This window comes from Epinephelus moara, chromosome 20, assembly GCF_006386435.1.
Source record: "Epinephelus moara isolate mb chromosome 20, YSFRI_EMoa_1.0, whole genome shotgun sequence".
Taxonomy (NCBI): Eukaryota; Metazoa; Chordata; class Actinopteri; order Perciformes; family Serranidae; genus Epinephelus; species Epinephelus moara.
This window is the reverse complement of record NC_065525.1, coordinates 12,617,795-12,641,729: the sequence shown is the minus strand read 5'-3', so window position 1 is coordinate 12,641,729 and position 23,935 is coordinate 12,617,795. Positions and strand designations below refer to the sequence as shown.

General features: G+C 40.3%; 1 protein-coding gene across 1 annotated transcript in view; it reads left to right on the top strand.

Moving 5' to 3' along the window:
• Positions 1 to 23,935, top strand: part of nrn1la (neuritin 1-like a) — a 104,858-nt gene that overhangs the window by 37,326 nt on the left and 43,597 nt on the right. The window lies entirely within an intron of this gene.

Below are 23,935 nucleotides of genomic sequence, written 5' to 3'. Positions count from 1 at the left end.
AATACACTAGAGAATTAGTCAGAATTTATTCAGATGAAATTAGATTTCTTTTCTGTGCATGTCAGTTTTTGAGCCACAGTGAAGATCAAAATGTGGCCTGCAACAGAGGGTAAGGCCCGTCTGTTTTAGCCGGGCTGATTTCCAAAAAACTTGTCACCTCTACGGGCTGGTTAAGAGGAGTTAGGAGTAGGCAGTTTTTCAACGATTGTCATTCACCGCAACCATGAGAGGTCTTCGGGCATACTGTGATAAATGTGCATACAAAATGATTAGGCTAATTGATCTAGTGGGTTGTGAGCGGACAGGCTGACACACCATCACACATACATGACTAAATGCATTATTCCCTCTAGGCTTACACCTGGCAGAGATAGCAGTCTACATTGATAAATGTCACTACAGGTAAGAATGAAACTGTGTATTTTTGATTTAACGAACCGTCCCTTTAACACATTCTGTTCCTCTGAGTCTGATGCCATGGTACATGGTCTTCACATGGTACAGTGTACAGCAACATTAAGCAAGTTCAAGAAGACTTCCTGTTTCTTTCCATCACAGTGAATTAAAATAATTAAAAAAAAAAAAAAAAGCAAATACTTACCTATTCAGTAGTGACACAAAGCCAATTAGCATTAGTAGTTACCTGGATGTATCTCCAGGGGCCTGTTGCACAAAACACCCTAAGTTGTCTCCTTAAGTATGACACTTAAGGCTTAATTTCTCCTTAGCTTAGGGACTTTTGCAGTCGCACAGAATCCCTTAAAAGGTTTGCTTTGCTAAGAAAAAACATTAACTCATTTGCTGTATTGAAAGACATTTTACAGTGGTACAAGTCTCCATGGAGATTGTTTGCTTGGCTTATAGTAGGTGGTGGAAAAATGGCAGAATAAAAGAAGAAAGAAAGAAAAACCATATTGGTCAGAGGAGGAAAGGATTAAACTTCTGGAGGAATACAATCACAGAAAGCATATTCTACAAAGTTAATTTGATCCCCAAATACCAGAAAACAGAAAACAATTGTAAGAGGAAATTGCAATGAAAATTAATTCAGTCAGATCTAAAGCATCCATTGGGTTCTCCTGGTCGCAGAACACTCTTCTCAGGGTGTGTTATTTTTTTTTATCACCATAAATTTGATCATGTTGCAATTAAGATAAAGGTTTTTTTTTTGTTTTTTTTTACCTTGCTTTGGTTGTTAAGGTGTTTTGTGCAACGGTCAAGTTATTCTTTAAGTATAAAAGACCAAGGCAAGGAGAAAACCATTAATACTTAAGTGAACATTTTAAAGAAACTGTAAGCAGAAGACTTAACGGTGTTTTGTGCAACTGATTTTATTATGAGGAAACCTTAACTAAGACTTCAAGGAAAATCTTAACTTAAGTTGTTTTGTGCAGCCAGCCTTAGATCTATATATAGACACTGACACAAAAAAGGCATCTTTCACAGTATCATACCACAGTGTAACTAAGTTACAATATAAGGAGTTGGAAAGTGCCTATAGGACAGTTGGGAGAGGAGGTGGAATGGATCAAACAAACCATGGACTTTCACCTGAGAGGTTGCTGTTCGCTTCCTGCTTGAATATTGAGCCAAACCAGAATGTTTTTTTTCTAAACCTGACAACGTGCTTTTGTTACACAAGGAAATACACGTAGATACGAGGTGTTTTACTGACTTTCAGTTGTTGTTTTTTTTGAGACTGTATGCATCTACCGAGCAGAAACTGTATATTTCCTCCGAAAACGGAAGTGTATTTTGAAAAGACACGATGCATGTAACAAGCATAGATTGACACCGCATCCCATAACGTCAACAACAGATGCAAGAGGATACCTAGAGAGCCATATGTTGACGTGAAAGATGAGAACGTGTTGAAGATCCATTGGTTCAGTGTAGCACAGTGAAATCTGTATCTAAACCCAAGTTGTTGTTAACCCTTTGCAACAACTTTAAACCCAGCTGAGGCAACAACAGAAGATGGATGGATGTTTCCTGGCTGGTTGATGGTATTTTAACGGCAAAACATCAAGATGAAACTTAACAACAGCAACACCACTATAAGCTCTGTCCCATTTGCTATTTGAATGTTATGAAAGTCACAGATTTATGCTTCAGTGTTAGTTTTGAAAATGATAAAGCAGCAAAGAGGATCATCATACTTTCTCTTATTGTGAAAAGCCACTTTGTGTAACCGTCAAATAAAATAAATCCATTCTTCTAGCGACAGATGAGGTTTCGTCTGCGTGCAGTCTAGTCTGGAGCATTATTTGTGCCATTTCAGTGCTCTCTGATAGGCTGTTATGTAATGTTGTGTATTCTTGCACACAACACCTCATAATGCTACATGGGCACTTATGAATAAAGCACACATTGTAACTGTGCATAAGTTTGACAGAAACTGTGATAATTATTTTTGGAACACGGCTACATTTGCATGAGCTTTGAGCAGAATCAGAAATGGCCACAGACAGCGGATTATAAACAAGGTAATTATCTCAGGGTGTTGCGTGAAGGCATAAAAACAAAAACCCTGCTCAACTGAAGTGGCTCTGTTCACAGGCAGTAACTCGGTGTATGGCTCTTGCCAAATGGGCTTTCCCAGAGTGGAGTCAGTCTCAACAGGGCAGCCAGTATTTTTAGTTTTAATTTTTAACAAATGTTTTTGTAAGCACTTTAGTTTCTTCTGATTTTGTTTTTTACATTGCCATGAGGAATCGAGTTTATTGCTCAGCAGGTTGCACTTAAAACACCCACGGAGCTGACGGAGTCATCAGACGAGACAACCGAAAACGGCTGGAATGAGTTGGAGAGAAAGTTCACTCTAATTTGTTTTTAATTACCTGGCAGCTGGGTCTATACTGACCAGAGGACAAGCAAATGAGGGTGGTGGAGTCCAAACAAGCCAAAGTGCAAAGGTGTGAACTTCAATACACCGCTGAAATTTTGTCTAAATTTCAAATCAAAATGTTTTTACTTGTAGGCTCCAAGTATCATCTATATTCCATGATGTACGTCTGCCAAGAAACAGATGACGCTTCGGTGATTTTGGAGGAAAACTTCTTCTTATGGCTCCCCTCTCTTGTCTCCTGTGGCCAGGTGCGTTTGTTTTATTGTCATGCGCTGTCCTGATGCGCAGAGAGGCTGATGGGAGCAAGTCTGCTGAATAAAACACAGGCGCTGATGTTAAAAGCTTCCTGCCAAAATGATTAGATCCTCCACCTCCTGAGGTGCAACAGTCACTGAGGTGTGTGTGTATGGCAAGGAATGCATTCAGCTTTAAACGCCCGGAGGATCCTCTACCATTTTGTGCACATGCACACACACACACATGCTTTTGAGAGGTGAACAGACATTCCTCAACGAACGCCTTTGTTCAAAGGGCTTTTTAATCACTCCGGTGTTGCTCTGCGGGGACTGAAACTGAGGCAGAAGTGTGTGTGTTGTCTCCACTTACAATGGTGTGTGTGAGTGTGTGACAGAGAGACAGAGACCAGTAGGGAAATCACCAGGAACAATCATGACCACACATCGCTGCTTTCTTTGTTTCATACCAGAGACAGATATTTATCACAGCAGAACGACTTTGTCTCTGTCTCGTTTTCTGAATCTTTCCGTCCATCTCCATCTCTCTCGTTGCTTTCTCTGTCTCTTTCACTTCTTTATCTACTTTCTCTCTGTTTTTTCTCCCTCCTCACAGCTGTACCTCAGAACAGTTTAACTAACTCCCAGACAGAAAACTCACACATGATTTGGGTGGTTGCATTTTTAATCAACCGTCATTTAGTCTGCTTTCTCCTTCTCAAGGTGTCCTCTTCTCCACACTTCTTCCTCTTCTTCACCATCACCACCACCTCACCCTCCCTTCTCTCCTTTTCTCTTCTCACCAACCTTTCTTTCTCACTCCATCGTCGCAACTTTCCCCAGAGCCTCCTCTAACTTTTCCTCCCATTTTTTTGTCCTCTCTTAAAATTCTTCCTAGCCTCCTCTCTCTCTCTCTCTCTCTCTCTCTCTCTCTCTCTCTCTCTCTCTCTCTCTCTCTCTTTCTGTTTCTCAGATAAATGCATCAGTCGCTCCCACTCAGAGGATTGCCTCCCTTAGATCGTCTTGTGTGAGAGTGAGGTTGTACCCATCAGAGTTGGTCTCTGGAGGAATTCACTTTACACATGTGCTGCGGCGGTTCAAACTGAGCCTTATACATATTCATTGACGCAACTCTGCATATTTCCAAAAATGCGGAAAGTCTGATGTGTTCCTGTCCAACTTTATTAAGCTGTGTTACGTGCCACTATGTGTGGTGACATGATGCAGTGCAGCAGTGGAGGTTTAGTGGAGGGTAAACCCACCTAAACTTCGACTATTTGGCATGTACTTCAGACAAAGGTAAACCTTCAAGAATACTCTTAGTTTGATGTTCACAGTTAGCAGTAACAGCAATGCTGGCTTGAAGTCTTATTCAACAACCTGCATGTATCTGAAGAATAACACATTATAGCTCCTGATTAGTAACAGAATCATCCACCACCTCAAAACATCTCTTCTAGAGAAGCAGATTTAACCCCTTGAACTGTTAATAAGTAGCATCTTGTGCTTCTATAATGTGTGTCTTGTGTCTTGTGTTAGCTAACTTTACCGGTTCTAAGAAGAAATATATTTATGGACTAAAATCATCTTCAATCCCGCTGACAGAATCAGAAATTGTTTATTGCCAAGTGAAGCAATCTGGCTTTGTATTATCAGTGCTATTTAGCAGCTATAATTTCATTAATGGAACACATAATAATGTAATATAATATATTACATAATAATGTAATATAATATATAATTTTCCTGTTATGTCCCTATATTTGGGGTGGTAGTAACTCAGTCCATAGGGACTTGGCTTGGAATCGGAGAGTCCCTGTCCGCATTAAACATGGAATGTGGACTGGTGGCTGGAGAGGCATCAGTTTTCCTCCTGGGCACTGTTGAGGCACCCTTGAGCAAAGCACCGAACCCCAACTGCTTGGGTGTCTGTCCAAGGCTGCCCCCTCACTCTGACATCTCTCTGACATCTCTCCATTTAATGCATGTATAGGTCCTGTTTATGCATGTGTGTTTATTAACAGAGTGAAAAAAAAAAAAATTTCTCTACAAGGATTAATAAGTATCTTCTTCTTCTACTGAAACTAACATTAATCAAGAAAAGGGACCAAAGCTTACATGCATTTTTATCAAAAATAAAACAAAATCCGGTGCCAAAGTTAATACTGCTCTGAGGGTGGCCATTTTCTTTTTAATGACTAACGGAAAGTCATAGTTAATTGAACAACATGCATGTGACACTGCGTGTTTGTTGGGTGTATATATGGTTTAAGGATCTGGGGGATGGACTACACCACTCACTCGCAAGCTATACTAGAACTGCATATTTATCAGCCAACTTTTTGAGTAGCTTCAATCAAATAAATATATTTAGAGAGTTAATCTTTAACACTAGTCAGCCTGTTAGTTGGTTATCTGATTGAGATAGTCACTGTGCCAAAATCCGACAGAATCGGCTGGTGTTAATTTGAGACTCCCTCTGATCCGTCCAACTTTGTTAGCGGTGGTGCCGGCCTGTCTGGGCTTCAACACACCTTAATCAGAGTCTCGATGTTTGTTTGTCAGTGGGAAATATAGGTTTTGGCAGTGAGTCTGTAATTGGCTATGCACCAGCAACTTAAAGCCAAGACAGAGCCTTATTACACAGGTTTTACTCAGTAAATCCCATCCCAAATTGGGATTTCATCCAGTGATCGTTAGTAGGAATACAGTACGTGATATTGGTGTAATGAATGAGTGAATGGAAATATGCACATGAATAGCTGAGAAATAATTTAAGATATTAACACTTTTTTTAATGAGCAAAAGAAAAGAGAAACACAGAGCAGTGCTGTGGCAGAGGATTTTCCTCCTGACTCTTGCTCCAGCAGTTTACACTCACTTATCGATCCAAATGCCACAGACATATACTGTATCACCTGGTGGAGACACAGTATACCCATCAGCAACACACAGTCACTATACACTACAGCACTGCATGCGCTGCAGTCCTTTCACCTCAGTCTGTTGACTGGCATCTTAACTGCATCTTGTTCTTTGGAATGGAGAGGATGGACATGGCCTCGGTGCGGCAGATTTGCTTGGTGAACTGAGAGAAGCACGAAGTAAAAGCAGAGAGTTTGGAAGATGTTGCTGTACTAATGCAGCACAGTGCAGTGTTAATGGCTCAGAGACCAGGAGTGCTGCATTTGTAAATACAGCAATTTCAACTTTTCTGTGTGAAAGGGGCCAGAAACCCTTGTCTGTGACGTCATCAAGAGACTTTTTGTGAAGCTGCTCCATTGAAAATTAATAACTTTGTGGACCCAGCTTTAGTATGGAGGAGTCTTTTAAATATAATGCATGAATAAACACGTAGATAGATAGATAGATAGATAGATAGATAGATAGATAGATAGATAGATAGATAGATAGACAGACAGACAGACAGATAGTTTAAAAAATAATGATACCAGTACCAAGCCCAGTACCCTTAAAGTGATACCAGATTTTTTTTTTACTTCATTTTATAGCCATCATGCAAATGGAAGCTTTCAGTTGCATAAAATAACCACAGTTCACACTTCAGAAAATTTTTGTGTCATCACAGTACATTGTACTGCAGACTCCGTCAAATAACATGTCACATTTGATCAAAGAATGCTTGCAGTGATTGGCTGCAAGCAAAAACATACAAATAGTCATTTTTTTCTAGATCTGGGTACAAAAAGGATCAAATGCAGGTATCATTTGACTGGAGAAGTTTCGATACCACTTAGCACTAGGTTATTCTAGTTAATACCTTAAAGGTGTTGAGAACCAATACCCAGGGCTAGCTGGTTGGATGGTTGGATGGTTGGATGGATGGATAGATAGGTGTAAGTATTTTTCATAAAGGAAAACATAATATGGAACCAGCTGGTCACTGGATATGATCACATCCATTTGACTCAATTCAGTCAGAGAACTGATCATTTATAACAAGTGGGTATTAGTGTTAAGCTCATCACTCTGAAAGTGTAATATATTACTCATTACCTGTTACTCTTTGCAAAAGTAATTACTTATTACTCCCCGCCAACAGTAATTTGTTACATTCCTTATTATAATTTCCCCAAAATTCAACTGTGTGCCTCTGTGTGAACATCAGGGTTATCGCTGGTAAGTGTGGCCAGATGTGCCTTTTTTTTACCTGAGGGTTTTTTGTTGCCTCATAACTTCTTTGCAGCCCGCAGCTGTCCACAATTAAAATTCAGTTTTGGGTGTTTAGTTTACACTACTCATTAGTAATATTATTACTGTGACGCGTTACTGCCCAACACTGGTTGGTACGAAGTTTGATGGAAAGGGCGCCGTTCAATTTGGAGGCTCTAAAGGAGTAACAGCAAACCCCCCTTAATACACACATACTGTATGTCAACATACGATCCTATACATCAGCTGATTTATAGTGAGAAGTTTTAGGCTATAAAGGCCACACTATGGACAGGCATGAATTGAGCCCAATGTTAGCTGGGATAGGCTCCAGCCCCCTGTGACCCCTAACAGGATAAGCAGTTACAAAAAAATGAATGAATGAATCAACAAAAGAAAAAAAGCAAACAGTAAAAGTCTGCATAATTGTGCGGAGCATAAAATTATGTTTTTTTCTGCTTTCCTATCCTGTCCCCGAGATTTATCTTGCAAACCTTGGAAACCACTGACTACCATTTTACAGACAATAAATGTTGTAGCTGCAAAAAACACCAACACAAAAACACAATTTCCGAATCTATGAAGCTGTTTTAGTCCTTGTCCTCGGCAAGAGCCCGGGGCAGTTCAGGATGGAGTCAAGAAAACAATTAGAACAATTATCAGACCTCTCTACAGAGTCTCAGTGGGCCTCATCATTTCTCTGGTGTTTTTCTGCCTGCTGTCCTAGAGACAGATGCACAGTATAAGAAATCAACAAATTACAACTACAGTTTGTCAGTATGTTGGTGCAACTGATTTCCTACACAACTACAAATCACCTACAGCACTGCCACTCTGAAATGCAAACCAACAATATAAGTCAGACGTTCCTGCAGTCGAGGTGCAAACTTTGAGTGTTGATTGAAGTCGGAGAAATGCACTCACTGATTGCGACTGATGACTGAAAGTGAATAACAAAATATGTTTTGCATCTTATGGCGGAGTGGAGTGAGATGAGCGCTCTTATTTAGAAGGCAAACAGTTAGTCTCCTGTGATGGCTGTGAATAACACCTCTTTAACACAACAAGCACCAAACAGTAGCAAAGCTGAGTGTCAGTTCATTGCCAGTGGACCAGGAAGAGGTGGGCACAAGCCACAGCGATGAAGATATCAGTCCTCTGCTGTGAAAAATATTGATTGGCAGCAGCAACCAGCCGAGTGAGTGAAATAAATGTGTACAAAGATTCAGTGCTGACTGAGAGAATCAGTGAGCCGCCCTCATTTACTCTACACAGTGGACAGCAGCAGCAAACACCCGCTGTGTGTCTGCATATGAAATTAGCCAACTTTTAGATTCTGTTGGACCTTTTTTTTTTGTTCCCAGTAATTATAATATGTCTATTTGTATATTCTGGTTTAGGGAGCAGGTAATCCTTTGTTAGCCCTCTGGTTACACTGTGGCAGGTCTGAGTGCATACCTGGTGTAGAGCTGAATTGATTTTTTAAGGAAATGTTGCTGTGGAGCACGAAGGAACAACTACAACGGCATACAAAGTGGAAGCGGATGTTCTGCTGACATAGCGTATTGAGTGTAACCATTGCATGCTGTAACCATAGCAACATATATTATAGACCAAAGGTGGTAAATGTCTTATTTGTAATTTCTTGCTTTAACTTTAACCTGACATTCTTTAGCATTTCTTTTGACTTCTTCTCCACACATAAGAGGAAAATGGCTTTAATCATCGTGTGTATGTCTTATTATCATAATATGATGTTCAGTCACTGGTCCGGCGCTTCTCTGGTGCAGAAATGATCTGAATCAGCACTTCATGTTTGTCCTGATAGTAGAATAGGGTGTCACGCTGGCTCATTAGCATGTGTAAAGGATTTAAGTGTCCCACGAGGAGAATGAGGAGAAACGGCTGTATTTCACTGCAGCGTGAATACAGCCCGTGTGTTTCGGCTGCTCTTAGGATAAACTCCAGCTGTGACCTCAAATGTGTGTTGTATCAATGAATATTCATTCACCTGCAGTCACGTATCGCCAGCCAGCAGGGGCCCAAACAGTTTCTGATACTTTCTTGTTCCGTCCTTTACCTTTAACACAGCTCCAAGATCATCCAGAGGTGGAGAGAAGGGAAGGCATCTGCTTATGGAGCAGTGAGGAGAAAAGGGATTCATATGAGGGATAAAACACAAGTTTTTCTCTCAAATACTTGTCCTCTATGAGCGCCTGCCCCAGAATAGAGCGAGGGGAGCGAGAGAGTTGCAAAATGCGGCTACAAGCTCCAATTTGACCAATTTATATCAAAGCAAAAAAACCACACTTGCACCCACACATGCTCAGACCTCCCTGCTATTAAAGCCAATTTAATCACTGATCACAAGCCTTATCAGACTTAAAAGCCCTGCGTAAACTCTGAGACTTGTTTCATTTCATCTCTGCTTTAGAGGGAAAGTTGTGCTAGTCCGCCTAGTTGGTATTAAACATGTCGCTCCTGCCAACTGTCTAATGCACCAAACGTCTTAAGATCAGAGCTGGCTCGGTCTGCAAGTGCAATAACTTCTACAGAGTTGAGCTGATGGCTTGTTGGTATAAATACAGCGTTGGCCCAATTGTGACAAAGTAATTCTTCCTGCTGTTTACATTACTAATAATATTTGGCAAAAAGAGGACAAGTAGGATGAAGGAAAGATTTTCAGCCCCTGATTATTATACGTGTGCTTATTTGTGACATTAAGTAATAGTTGATTTGGTTTCCAGGAGTACTTCCTGACAATAAAAGTTTTACTTAAATCAGTTTAGAACAAGACTTAATGGATATTTTCAACTGGTAAATTAACTGATTCATGCCAGCAGCTCAGTGAGGCTGTACTTTTCACAACACTTTGAGCTAAATGCTACTGTCGGCATGCTAATGCACAGCTGCCAACTCTCATGCACTGACCGTGAGACTCATGAAATTAACACTGTTCACACTCTCTCATGCGGTTTGTAACTGATAATGTTTTGGTGCATAAAAAGAATAACACTGAAAGGGTGTCATGCCAATAGTCCAAAATAAGGTCCCACTGGGCTGAAAGCCATTTGTACGACAGACCAGTTTCCCAAAAACAAATGCCAATTACTCCACAGACCCATTGCTCTAAAAATACACACTCTCCCTGCAGTTACAAAGATTCATGACTGCAGTCAGTCAACCCTGACTCCTAATGTTTTACACCCTCTTTACCGCAGTTGACTCGGAACACCTGTCTGTATATATGGCTGTTGGAGCTCATGTCCGGTAACTTACCAACTACACCATTCAGCCACTCCAAATAGTTCCCAATGTGTGTGTGGTATGATTTGGATGTAGCCTTACTATTGATTACATTAGTCATTAGAGGAAGCTGTGACCGTGAGCAGTATGTGTTACCGGGACTCACATACAAGGGTTTCTGGGTAACGTAGTATGTGCAAAAAATGTGGTCGAGTTCAACAGCATTGGTCAGTGAACTTCGTGACAGTGCGTCCATGAAGAAATGTGAGTAGCTTGTTTGATCGTAATATCATTCAGAAAAGAAGGATTGTTAGATTATAAATTCCGCAAGGTGCTTGCATGGAAAGTCTGAGATTTACTTCAGTAGAATTATTATTATGAATCTTTTTTTAAATTACAATTAATTTTCAGGGTGTCGGTGGCTTAGTGGTAGAGCAGGCGCCCCATGTACAAAGCTGTTGCTGCAGCGGCCTGGGTTCGACTCCAGCCTGTGGCCATTTGCTGCATGTCACTCTGCATGGACACATTTTTCCCTGATGATGATGCTGGAGGACAAATCAGTGGATGACCAAAGTCAGTAGGTTCATCAGCTGGGAACCACGAATGTCTGCACAAACTGTTGTGCTAATCCCTCTGGTACATGTTGAGATACTTCACAGGATAAGTGAAAACTTTGACCTGCTGGTGGTGCTCGAAGAAAGTTCATTATCACAGTTATAGCTACAAATCTAACAACCTGTCTCCTGTAGTCTACAACACAGGAATCTATTTCTGAAGGTGTGATCATCATGTGTGTGAGTTGCCTCTCACAGCTTGTTGGGTGATGTGAAAAATGGATACGCAGTAATACAACATGCCTGTGGGTTGACTTGCTGTGATGAAACCACAGTGCAAATTGTTTAATCGACTGCCTGTCTGAGAAACATGCACGCTACCACGACTCACTTTTGTTTGGATTTGTAGAAGTCAATTTACCCTTCTGCATGCATGTGTGTAAAATCTCTGAATGTGATTTTACAGTAAACAAGCGCACAAACCTTGTTTATATAGCACACGACACGAATTACAAAGTGCTTTACGTGAAAAAGAAAAGGAGACAGAGGGAGTTGAAAAAGAAATAAGACAATGTATAAAACAAGCTTGGTAAAAGATGTCAAATCAAGAAGGACAACCACAGCAAAAGCCCCATCACCTTTTAACCCTAAAGAGAACTAAAACTGAGATAATGTGTGAGTTACATTATGTTCTGGTTAAAAAAAAAAGTTTGCTGCAGATTCTGGACCAGTTGGAGTTGCAGTAGAGCAGACTGTAGTCAGAATGTGGTGTAATAATTCAGATATCTGCATTCTGATAATATTGATGCCAGAGAGTGACAGAGCAAGGAAGTGCATTAAGTTTACATGGGTTTACTGTATCACTGACACTGAAGCACTTTAATAATAATAATGATGACATGTTTTCTTTCATATAAGCAATAAAACCACAAACAAGCTCATTGTGGGTATTCGCAGGGAAACCAATCAAATTTTGCCACAGCCTCTATCAGCCAATCATGTTGCTGCTGTCAAACTGCAGATCTCTTCTCTCTGCTGCTGTCAGCTGTCATTTCAGGCAAATTCTTGCACCCTCCTCCACCTCATTCACCTCCAGTCATCATATCCATTGCCTTTGTCATATCCTTATCACAGATCGTCGGCACCTTCCGCATATCACCACCACCATCACCACCACTAAGACCCCAGGGAGTTCCTTATTCTACTCTACAGCTTCTCCACCTCCCTTACAATATGCGGTTTCACAATAGGGTCTAATTGCCTAAGGCTGTTCACAGTTCTCATCCTTCTGTGCACATGTAAAGAAAATGTATCTTTCTCTCAGAATGAATATCTCTCCTTACTGAAAAACAAAACAAAAAAACAGGATAACAGAGAGGTAAGAGAAAGTGAGGATTCAAATGACAGGTATGTGAAATATAGCAGATGGGAACACTGCATTCATTCTATATATATATGGTATTTGTCCTTCTTTCTCATTCTTTCCGTGGTAGAGCTGCACCATAAAGTGCTTGTGAAAATGCAGCTCATCCTCTTCGCTTCCTTGAGTCTTTTATTCTTTAGCTGTCATTGAATCTGCTGGTGAAATGTAAAGGTATGCCCTTTTACTGAAATAAAAGCCAATGTCATGTTTAAAGTCTAAATTTGCTTTCACAGTTGTACAGTAGTTCAGGTCAGTCAGTCATGTCATATATATATTTTTTGCCAAGGACAAAAAATATATATATTTCCAGATTTCCCTTCAAATTTAGTGCAAAGTTTAAATTCATTTCCAAAATTTCTGCAGAGAAAATGCTAATTAGTGTGTGTTTTCTCAACTACTGCTGTGCGAATATTAGAAGTTTGATGCATAGTTGGTGGCATTAATTCTCTAGGCAGAATCATTGCAGAGGAATGCAATGCAATCTCATGAAGTCTCAAAACATATTGATGATGAAGTACCTCAAAACTTTAAACACTATGTTCACATTCACACCGTTGCACACATTCACACTGACTTGTAAAAACGACAGTCTGATCTGACACTTGCGGAGCAGCTTCACTGGAGAAATTAGGGGTAAATCTTTAAAAAAAATTTAAAAAAAATCTTAATTGCGTTTTTTTTTTTTTTTTTGAAGACATAGTACCTCTATATTGTGGTACTACTTTTACTTAAAGGCACTATGTGTAACAATTTCAGTTGTTCTTTGAGACAAACACATTTTGCAGTCAAAAGTGTGTCCTTGCACATGTGTATTTACCTCCATCAGCGTATCTAAGTATGTCTGTAAGCTTCGAAATTCTCATTTACATATACATTACGACCAGTGTCTCATCATGTACGTGCGGCATCTTGAACATACAGATACGTACAGGGACATACTTGAGAAATACGGAATCGCCTTTCGCGTTTTCACTTGTCGGTTTTGGGTTTCTGCCTGCAAGTAGAGTGACGAAAAGCAGCAGCAAGCAGGCTAGTCACAAGTGCCGGTGCATTTGAAAAAAGGCAAAAAGGCAACGTGACCGGTGATTTCAAAAAACGAGGGTCAACATCGGGGTAGCCTTTCCCAGGTGGAGAAAACTGCTGAAGGAGAATCACAGCTAACAACGGCTAACAGCTGTTAGCGACCAGTGCCGCTAACAGCTGTTAGCCGCTGTTAGCGCTGTTAGTGCTGTTAGTGGCGCTGGTCGCTAACAGCTGTTAGCCACGCAGTGTTGCGAGGAGAGGGATGAGGTGTGTGAGGTTGAGCCACTTGTCAGTTGTCAAAAGACAAGACGTGATTGGTTTGTTTCGATTTACACCTGGCCCAACAGTCCTACATTGTAAACATAGCCAGCATGGTGAGGAGGGGGTTTGTCAACTCGCATCACGTGTGTCTGTGTAGGAGCCTGAATGAATAGTCCATGAAGTATCGGATGACATGGTTTCATCAATGTTATCATAGCTTTTTGGTACACAGCAGCTACTGTTGTTGCAATATGCGTTTGAAACAGTGAGGTGCTTGAGTGCGCTATCCATTTGAATGCAATATAGCTACGATCTCAACACTGGATGGGAGAAATTCCTAAACAGTGCCCGTTTAAGTAAACTTTACCTGCCTCTGGTAAATGTATTTATTTATTTGTCACTTTTTGTTAATGTCTATATACTGACAGTTCCTCTTTTAATTAGTGATTTAAGAGAGAACCTTTTGTTTGTTGCCAGCCAGATCTCTGCCCGACAACATCACTGCCTAACCCAATATGCAAAAAGGATAAACTCAGCAATGATGTAGACCCACTATGAAATAAATTAATAAAAGTAACATATGACTCTGTTTGCACACCACCTTTTTAACAGTGTTAGAAAACTTTATCAGATGCTCTTCACAGACTATCATGTAAAACAAAGAACAAAGGTCAGTAATCAGCACAGGGAATTACACATTGCTTTTATTTCTTTCTTTTCCGTTCTGCATCGGCGATGTCAACAGAGCTGAACTGATGGTGGCAGAGTTTATATGAATAACACATTAATTTTAACTCTGCGAAACATTTCTGTGTGGATAAAACATGAGCCGTAATTTGAACAGTTGTCATCTGAGGAGGAGGGAAAGGAGTCCTGTGTGGGAGGAACTTCAGAACGAGGCTTCAAACGACTGGAAAATTAAGTTTATGTCTCAATCTCTCCTGTACATCTTTTCATGGTAACAAGCATAGAAGTGGCCCACAGAGGCTCTCCGTGCACATCTCTCCCTTTTCACAGGTTGCACACTCTTCAAAGTCAGTTACCTAAAGCCTTTTCACTAACGAAGGACCTGCTGATTGGACGCCTTTCTTTCTTTTGATTTTTTCTTGCTTTTATTTCATCCCTTTCTAGGCTCTTGCCCCCCCTTACGGTGATAACAGGCACTTGGAAAGCACACACGCACACACACACACACACACACACACACACACACACACACACATACACAGAGGTGTTAATGGAAAGGTACTGTAGAGCAGGTTTCCCAGTCACGTTGAATTGTCATCTGACCTGGACCGCTCTAATTATAAGGTGTTGTTGTTCACTTCTGGTCCCATGAACACGCACACACACACACACACACACACACACACACACATGCACACCCTTGCATTAATATGCATGGAGGGATGTACTGTATACATGTAGCCTGGTTCCAGACCATAGACCCCGCCCACTCAACTAAGTAGGCTTCATTCTGACACTCAGGCTAGTATATATGCACATGTATAAACTAATTTGTCCTTATTTTGTTTTTTTAATGCTTTACACAAGGAAACACCAACACTAGAGCATTATCTCTCTCTCTCTCTCTCTCTCTCTCTCTCTCTCTCTCTCTCTCTCTCTCTCTCTCTCTCACACACACACACACATGTGCACACACACGAAAACAGTCACCACAGTCTCAATGGGACGTTGTTTCTCACGCAACGAGGCCTGTCACCCTGAGTACCATCATTAGTTCTATATATGTTTAAGAGGAGGCACGTCAGAGGCCAAAGTTTCCATAGTGAAAGTAACCATAGCTTCGTATATAAACACCCACTGCTACGTGTTGTGTGTGTAAGTGTGTGTGTTTGGAGGGTGTTGGATAGGGGGGTTGGGCGGGATGGGGCGGGCAGTGTGGGGTCAGGAGGAGCCATGTTCATCATTCAGGGATGGATTGACAACTGAAGAAAAATAGCTCAAGGTCTAATCAATTTGAATGCGTTCCCTTGAGATACAGCTCTGTGTATGTATGTGTGTGTGTGTTTGCGTGTGTAGGTGTGTGTGTGTGTTTGTCAGGTGAGGTGAGCAGCAGGCATCAGCAGCATTTCAGTCCAGTCAGCAGTGATCTTGCCAGCCGCTGTACGACCAGACTCATGAATAGATCAGTACGGTGTGTGTGTGTGTGTGTGTGTGTGTGTGTGTGTGTGTGTGCGCTATTGTGTGTGTTATGGACGTGTCTGGAGGCCATCTGCATTCTCTTTTCTCAAAGACTTTACATGATGGTGACTGTGGGTCCATCTCATGTACTGGATGTTAGGAGTGTGTAGCATGGCAGCAGCCCTCTGCCTGCTCTGTGCAGTCAGCGGGGCGTCACTGTGTTCTGGCTGCTCCGCACAGCACGCTGCTTTGAAAGCAGAGCAGAGGGGAAAAGAAGAACTTTGATGTTTTTTCACTGCACGCACAAATGTAAACAACACCTGAGCTGGAACTATGGCACAAACACAGGTAGAGTTGGTAGAACGGCAAAGAATCATAAAGGGAGTTTGACATCAGCGAGCTTACTGTCAGTTCTCTCAGCATGTGTGAGCAATTTCACACAGAGACACACGTTAAAGTTGCTTTCTATCAACGAAGTTGTAGTATATTCAAGTTTGCTAAAGTTTACAGACACTATAAACCCCACATCCCAGGCTGTTCTCATCCACTGTTAGTAAGTTTCCTAAAAAACAGTAAAGCACAACCATTTGTATATAACCCACAAAATCATGAGCCAGTAATTTGTGTATAACCCATATGATTGGAAAGGCTGCGATAATGAGACCAATGCCTCGACAAGGGTAAATAAGGAAGTAATCCGTGTAAGGAGGCAGGTTGGGTTTTGTGGAACCAAGTGTCCTAAACCCAACCAAAGTAACTTTAAGCCCAGTTCAGTGTGCCATTCTGCAACGTTCTAAAAACCTGTCGGTTCACACCAATGCAACTAGCTGAGATGGTGTATCATCTCTATGCAACAAGTCTCTGTACTTCAGTTTTGATTTCCAGCTTCTCAGACTTATTTTGTGGTTTAATATAATTTGAAGCTTCTTAAAATATGAATGAGGATAGTGTACTGTATTCATAAAAAATACACCACAATAATACAGTGCCAATTAGTCAATGAGAATGTGTGTGAGGGGGCATAAGGACAGACATTGAGCAGCAGCAGCGACCCACCATACAACCTCGGCACACCATGAAGATGGAAACAGAGAGCTCAGCGGGGATGGAGCACCTGCCGCAGCAAGTGAACGCACCATCTGTCAGTGTGACTTGACCATCGGACTTAATTACAAGCCAATTGTCTGTAGAAACAGGTGACGTGCTTTACGTTCCCAAACCAGCTGCCTGCGAGTTGCAGGTGACACCATCAGCTAGCTTTACTCAAGCTCAGATGGCCAGTTCACACCACTGCAACTTTTCTCTGTGATGTTGTAAGATGGTTTTGTTTGGTTGGATGGTTTTTGCGAATTGTTGGTCTGAACTGGGCTTTACTTGTCTAAACCTAACCCACATAACCCTCAGTAGCTATGTTTCCATCCAAAAGTGATTTGAATCATTGGGAAATGTGCATTAAAAGAAATACGAATCCTGTGTGTTTCCATTAAATGTATGGACTTTGGTGAAAACTACAAACTTGCGCGAGTTTTCCGCAGAACCGGAAACAAACAAGTCTCGCATTCTTCTTCTTCTCTAAACATAATGTAGAGAAAGTTTCAAAAAAATATATTTTTTTGGCAGGGTGAACTTTTAGGTAAATGCAATGCTCATGGAAAATATTCACAAACCTTTAAGTTTAAAATGCATGGCATTTGAAATGAAAACATTAAAATTAACCCTTCACAAGTTTGTCTGCATGTTACCCTCAGACAACATTGTACCACCATGGAACAGCCTATAGGAATGAATGTGGTACAGAGTGTATGCATATTTCAGGAAACTTTACATTTACAGTTTATCAAACTAAACTATCATAACCCTCTTCAAAACAGAGCATAGTGTGCTAATTTTTATAGTTTGATTATTTGTTTTACATTTAATTGCCTGACATACTGTATGTCGCCACAATATGTTGTGTTGCTGCTGGGTTGCTAGCAGCATGTTGTCTTCATAGCTACTAAATTCTGATTCATCCTCACATCAACTGGGAGTGCTAATTTTACCTTATTGAATAATACTCACTGAATAATATGGCATTCATTCTGTAAATGGAAGAAAAATATGCGTAACATATCCACCTTATTCCTGAAGGCACTACCGAGCAATTGACCTATGGCTAAGCCACGCCCCCCTCCACTCACTTCACAAAATATCAACATTCAGTGACCGGCGCTATGGCAGGTGTCACATACACGGCATTTCGCAGGAGGGAATTGCTAATTTTTGGGGACATAACGATCAGATGTCATTGAGACGTAACCAAAAGGGCCTAAACTACGCATTGGAGGAATATATTCATCATTTTATTGTTGAGAAGGCTGATGAAAAGCTTAAATTACAAGCCAAAATTTACAGGTCCCAGCGTAAGTGTGATAAACCGCATCTCGTTGCCGTCGCCATCAAAGACAACAAGATAGAGGATCAGCAGTGTTCCACTGAAGTTAAGGTTTTTTGGCTCAGAATATGAGAAAAGGATAACGGCCTTGTTACCATCTTTACCAAGAGTGTCTCTCCGTTAGTTTGGTGCTACAGTATTTACACTGAATCATTCAGCATAATGTTTGCCAACCTTTGTTATCTCTGCGATTACAGAGTTAGTTAATGAAGCTAAGCTCCAGAAGTTAACGTTAGCTTAACTAGAGCCCTTTGGACAACAGCTAACAATGATGTACGATCACCAAAGTACAAAACTAGAACAAAATAGGCTAATGAACTCCCAGCAAACAAGGTGACATGATGAACAACGCAGCTAGGAGCTAACTTTAGGCTAACTTTAGCTAACGTTAGCTAGAGATGTTAAAGATAACTTTATATTTCTTTCCAGCAAAGTGACAATATGTTGCCTCAAACACGATGTTGACTTACCTTAGAACAGATGTGTCTCTTATTCACATTGAGTTGATGTAGTGGTCTACCGTTACCACACAACTTTATCCTAAGGAGACACTTTTCTCGGTTGAGATGTGGTTTAGGAAAGGGTAAAAAATACACCCAGTCGCCCAGCCTCTCAGGATACCTTGTGTCAGAGTTGCATGTACCCCATGCACACCGTTTGACCATTTTTAAATTTCAAATCATTAACACAGGTGAGCGGAGGATTAGCTGGGAAACATCACATATAGTCCCTTCACATGGAGCTACAGTTAATACTGAATTATGTTAAAAGTTTGCCGAATGTGTCAGTATCTCTTAATAACTCATCAGAAATCATAAATAATCTTTAGAAGGAGCAGATGTTGAGATGTCTTAAGCTAGTTTGGGACATGTTAAAGTTAACAATATTCTAACTGAGCAAGGCAAGCTAATTGCTAGTGTGCTTAGTTGAAAAGGGCGAAAAAAAATGCTTTGAGATGGCTGTCAGAGATGGTGGAGGTATGATCACATAATCCCATTTGAGCTATAACAGGTGGTGTGTTCCAAGTTTTATTTCCCAATTGCTCTTGGAGAGAAGAATAGAGTACTGTAAACAAACTGTTTCCATTGGAAATTGCTGGTTTCGGTTCGACGCAAGGTATCATGGGGGATAGGAATAAGGTGTATAAGCATGCAGTCTGCTGCAGAGAGGATTCACAGAGTGCACTGTTATAGTAAACTGTACAGAGTCATAGCCTGAAATGTATTGAAAGTAACATTATTAAACTTATCTATGTGAATGTGTAGAGATAAAAAGAAAAGTATGATGACTGTTGTGCATTTGAACAGTATATAAACCGAAATACACAACAGCAAAAACTGTCACTCTGGGATTTCATAATACGATTCTAAGTCAAGGCAACCTTTGCATTTTAACAATTACTTGAATATCAAATAAAGTACATAAACAATTAAAAATTAAACATTAAACGTTACTTGTCTATTATTGGGAATCCATTTTTTTGAGATTGTAAAATGACAGAAAAAGATGACCAAAACCATTTTTGTGGAGAGTTGATACAGCTGAACCATATGAGGGAGGCCCCCAAAAAAGAGACTCAGCATGGCTTCCAGAAAGTCATGTTACAATATAAACAGTGCCATTGGTGTCCTTAGGGCCCTTGCTATTATGGTGAATATTGTAACATAACCGAGGATGTACTGTGTGAGTGTAGACAGCCAAAAATGGGATGTTACCTAGAGGCAATATGTTACCATAGAGGGTTGTGCGTGGTGTCCTTCTAATTTGTTTGATACCATAGGAACCGTTGTATGAGAATACATTGCACATACCCATGGACAAAAAAAGAGTTGCATTAACAACTGAAAAACCAGTAGCCAGTTTGTTAGTTTGCTAATAAAGTTGCAAGGTAGGAAGGGATATTTTGGATGTCCACTGTTGTGGAAGTTAACATTTTGCAAATGTCCTGTAGAGTCAATAGTAGTGACCAAAAGATGGACATAGAATCATAGTAATCTGTTAATCAGTCAAAGATACAAACTTGTGACAATAAAAAAATGTAAGAAAAGAAGTTAACTATAACTCCAAAGGACTATTTTGTCAAGACTCATAAAATCACAGAGCCTAAAGTTCAGTTGTGTGAGCAGCTATTGGTGAGCAAAAGATAAAGATAAGACTCAATATAAACCTCAGCAGGCGGTTCCACTGCACCCTCAGATTATTGGTGTATTATAGATACATTTGGCAACTGTGGCGTAGTGTTTTTTCAATTTGTACCTCTGTCTTCGTCTCCATAGCGTCAACAGTTTTACCATTAAATCACCTCAAAAAAGATATAACATGATTTCTTGTTGAGTTTTTGTATTGTTAGAATTGCAGTATTTTAAAATGAAATGGGAACTCACTGTGGGAAAACATAAACAGCAGCTCCTTGGTAACTCTATCTAGTCTGTTTGTTGGTTATTTTACTAGGTAACATGTATTTTGAATAGAGTATTTACCTCTAAACAAGGTCCAATTTGGTACAAATGGTCTTGGCTTATCAAAAATTCAGCTGTGCAGGCTTCTGTGTTCCCAGTATAGCTGTGTGTATTTATAACCTTTTCTTTTTGATTTGACAAGTGTGGGTGATGCCAGTTCACTGTGGGGCAGCTCCTGGGATTATAAGCAAACTAGATATTAAACCTTATGAAAATGTTTTATGTGATGGTGACATCTGTTGTCTGTAACTGAGTTGAGAAGATACAACAGAGTTATGAAGTTGTCATGTGTTTCAGTGTGTCAGGCGTCACTTTGCCAAATCTGTTAACTCATTTCAGAAGGTTATTTTCAGGTTGACTGGTGGATTGTTCTGCTTAGTCTGGTGTGAAACGCAACATGCTGCTGCTCGTTTGATTGATTTATTTCAGTTGAAACCAAACATACAATTTAAAGTAACTCTTCTCAGGCCTTACACTCTACTTTGATCATGAGCTTGACTTGATATAGAAGTAAATGGAATTGGCGTTGACCTTCAAGCTTATTTGATGGCAGGCCTTTAAAGAACAGAAAACAAGTTCTAGTCAAAGCTATTTCTAAAAGGGCTTCTCACCTTTCTTGCCTTTGCTTTTGCCTCGGTAGTTGCTTAAGGATGGTATAGTGGGCTGGCCAGGTTGTCACAGACTTTTCTGGGGGTATCCATGCACTCCAGAGGTTGATAATGATTTTGTTGTTGATTTTGATGATTGTCATGAAATTTACAAGCACATTCATGTTCCCCAGAGGATATCTAATGGCTGTTTTACGAAGAAAATTGTATGTATGGTCACATTCCCCAGAAAAACACTCTACTGTTTACACTGACCCCCTTTAAACATATCTAAACATAACTGTCTAGTGCACTGTTAAACTGCATGTGCTGAGTATTGTAAGTACAGTCAGTCAAACTCAGACATAGCAGCTTTTGCTATTAGGGTAATAATTCTGTTGTTCACCTTAGTTTTCACTTCTTAATATGTGGTTTAGATAATTAGGCTGACCTTGGATTTTTGATGTAAATCCTTTCTAGTTGCTTGTAATAGGGGAGAGTGGGGTCGTTTGGAACGGGGCACAGTTGGGACAGTGCCTTTTTAGCAAGTTAGGAAGCAACTATGCCTATGCTTTTCACTATGCTCATACTCAGCCACACCCTCTTCACTTTTAACCTCAAAGTGGTGACCTTCTAAAAATATCCTCACATTTTAATCACAGTTTTGAGAGTTTCTCCCCTTCAAAAACCCTTGCACTGCATAGAAAATATGAAAATATGATAATTTTACAATTTTTTTCTTTTTCTCATAGAAATGTGTGAACAAGTGACACTGTAAATAGAAGATGTTCAAATTCTGAGTGCATTTTTTCAACTGAATAATATATATTTTTTCATCCAGAACAAAGTCTCTCTACCAAACCTACCCACTGTCTCAACTGTCCCAGGGAAGTGGAATTTTGGGAGAATGCACTCCTTGCACAGTTAGCAAGTGGTCACATTATTTTCATTATGGTTGAAGTAGTCTGTGAGTTCTGGAAGGTAATTTTGTGTTAATCCAAAAGTGACCCACCTGGCCCCGCTCTCCCCTAAACTGGGAATTCTCTCCAGCATAAATTGCAGGCAGTTGGATGACTTTGGTCCAGAGTTGTTTGGGCTGAAGTTAACATCCTCTGCGCTCTTTAAAGAGCACCTTAACACCACCAGAAACTCTTGTTAACTGGTCAACTTGCTGTAGTGATGTAAAATGGTAGTCTGGGTGTGTCAGTGCACCATGATGTCACTGTTAGGTGTGGTTACAGATGCAACAAAGTGCACCTCTGACCACACCTGGCGACACTAATCAGTGATGCTGGGAATAACCACAAAAGGTTATACCCAGCATCACTGATACCCCTCTACTTTACACAGGTGAAAAGTAGTCTCCACCCTGTGCTGCCAAAGACTGTGATTTATGGAATAAATGGCTCAGTTATCTGATTAAAGGCTTCCATTATAAGTGAGTCAACATGCCACAGAGGGTAAAACTGAATGTGTTCAACACCACCCTTTAATATATTTATGGCCCTAAATCACATATAAGAGCAAAGCACGTACTGCTGTAACAGTCATTCTGTATACTGACATATCAGGGTGAATCTTAAATCAAGACAAAGTAGAATCCAGCATACTTTAATGTTTTCATGATAAAAAATATACTCTGAATTTCAAAGTGTCAGTGGAAGATGCAGGGGGAAAAGGTGAGCTGTCTGGCATCTCTAAGACAACAAATCAAAGACATTAAATAAAGAAGAGAGTGTCTTTGAGTTTCCCAAACAGTCTTAATAATGTGAACACCTCGCAAAGATCAACAAACGTGTCGCATCTTTGAAAACAACAGCATGGATTGCATTACACTGTAGCGCTGCATATTGCTTACTTAAATTTGATTGATATAGTTTGGTTTCTTGAAGATACATGCCACACTGACCACTGAGGTTTTTCTTTTGAAGATACAAACACAACAAAAATACTTTTGCTTATTATCTTCAGACCAGAAAAAAGAAACTGTTATAGTTTAAGAGAAATGTTTTTGATGCCATTTAAGAAAGAGAGAAGCATATATTTACATTTTCTTTTTTAGGAAGTTTCAGGGTAGATGTCCAGTAACTCAACAGTCAAAGGTTTAACAGAGAAGTTGGCAATGGATGGTTTATATATATGTATATATACGTACACTCACACATATGTATATATATGTATATATGTCTATATATATATATGTATATATATATATGTGTGTATATATTAGGGCTGGGCGGTATGACAAAATTTTCATATCACGGTTTTAAGAAAAAATCATATCGGGTTCACGGTATTTTGCTCAGGTTCGGCCAACTTGACATGCTGCTGTGTTGTGCTATGGCTTATTCAAGTGCCGGAATTTATTTACCTGACAACGCCTGAACGCAACACACGCTCCGCTCCATTCATTTGGGCTCCACTGACTGCGTACGGAAGCGACACGTAGAGAAGCCAGCGGGATTGTTTACCGTTTGCCGAGCCGAGAGGCTGCATGTAGGCTGCATGAAATGTTAAAGCATTTTCCACCTAAGTTATTACATATGTTT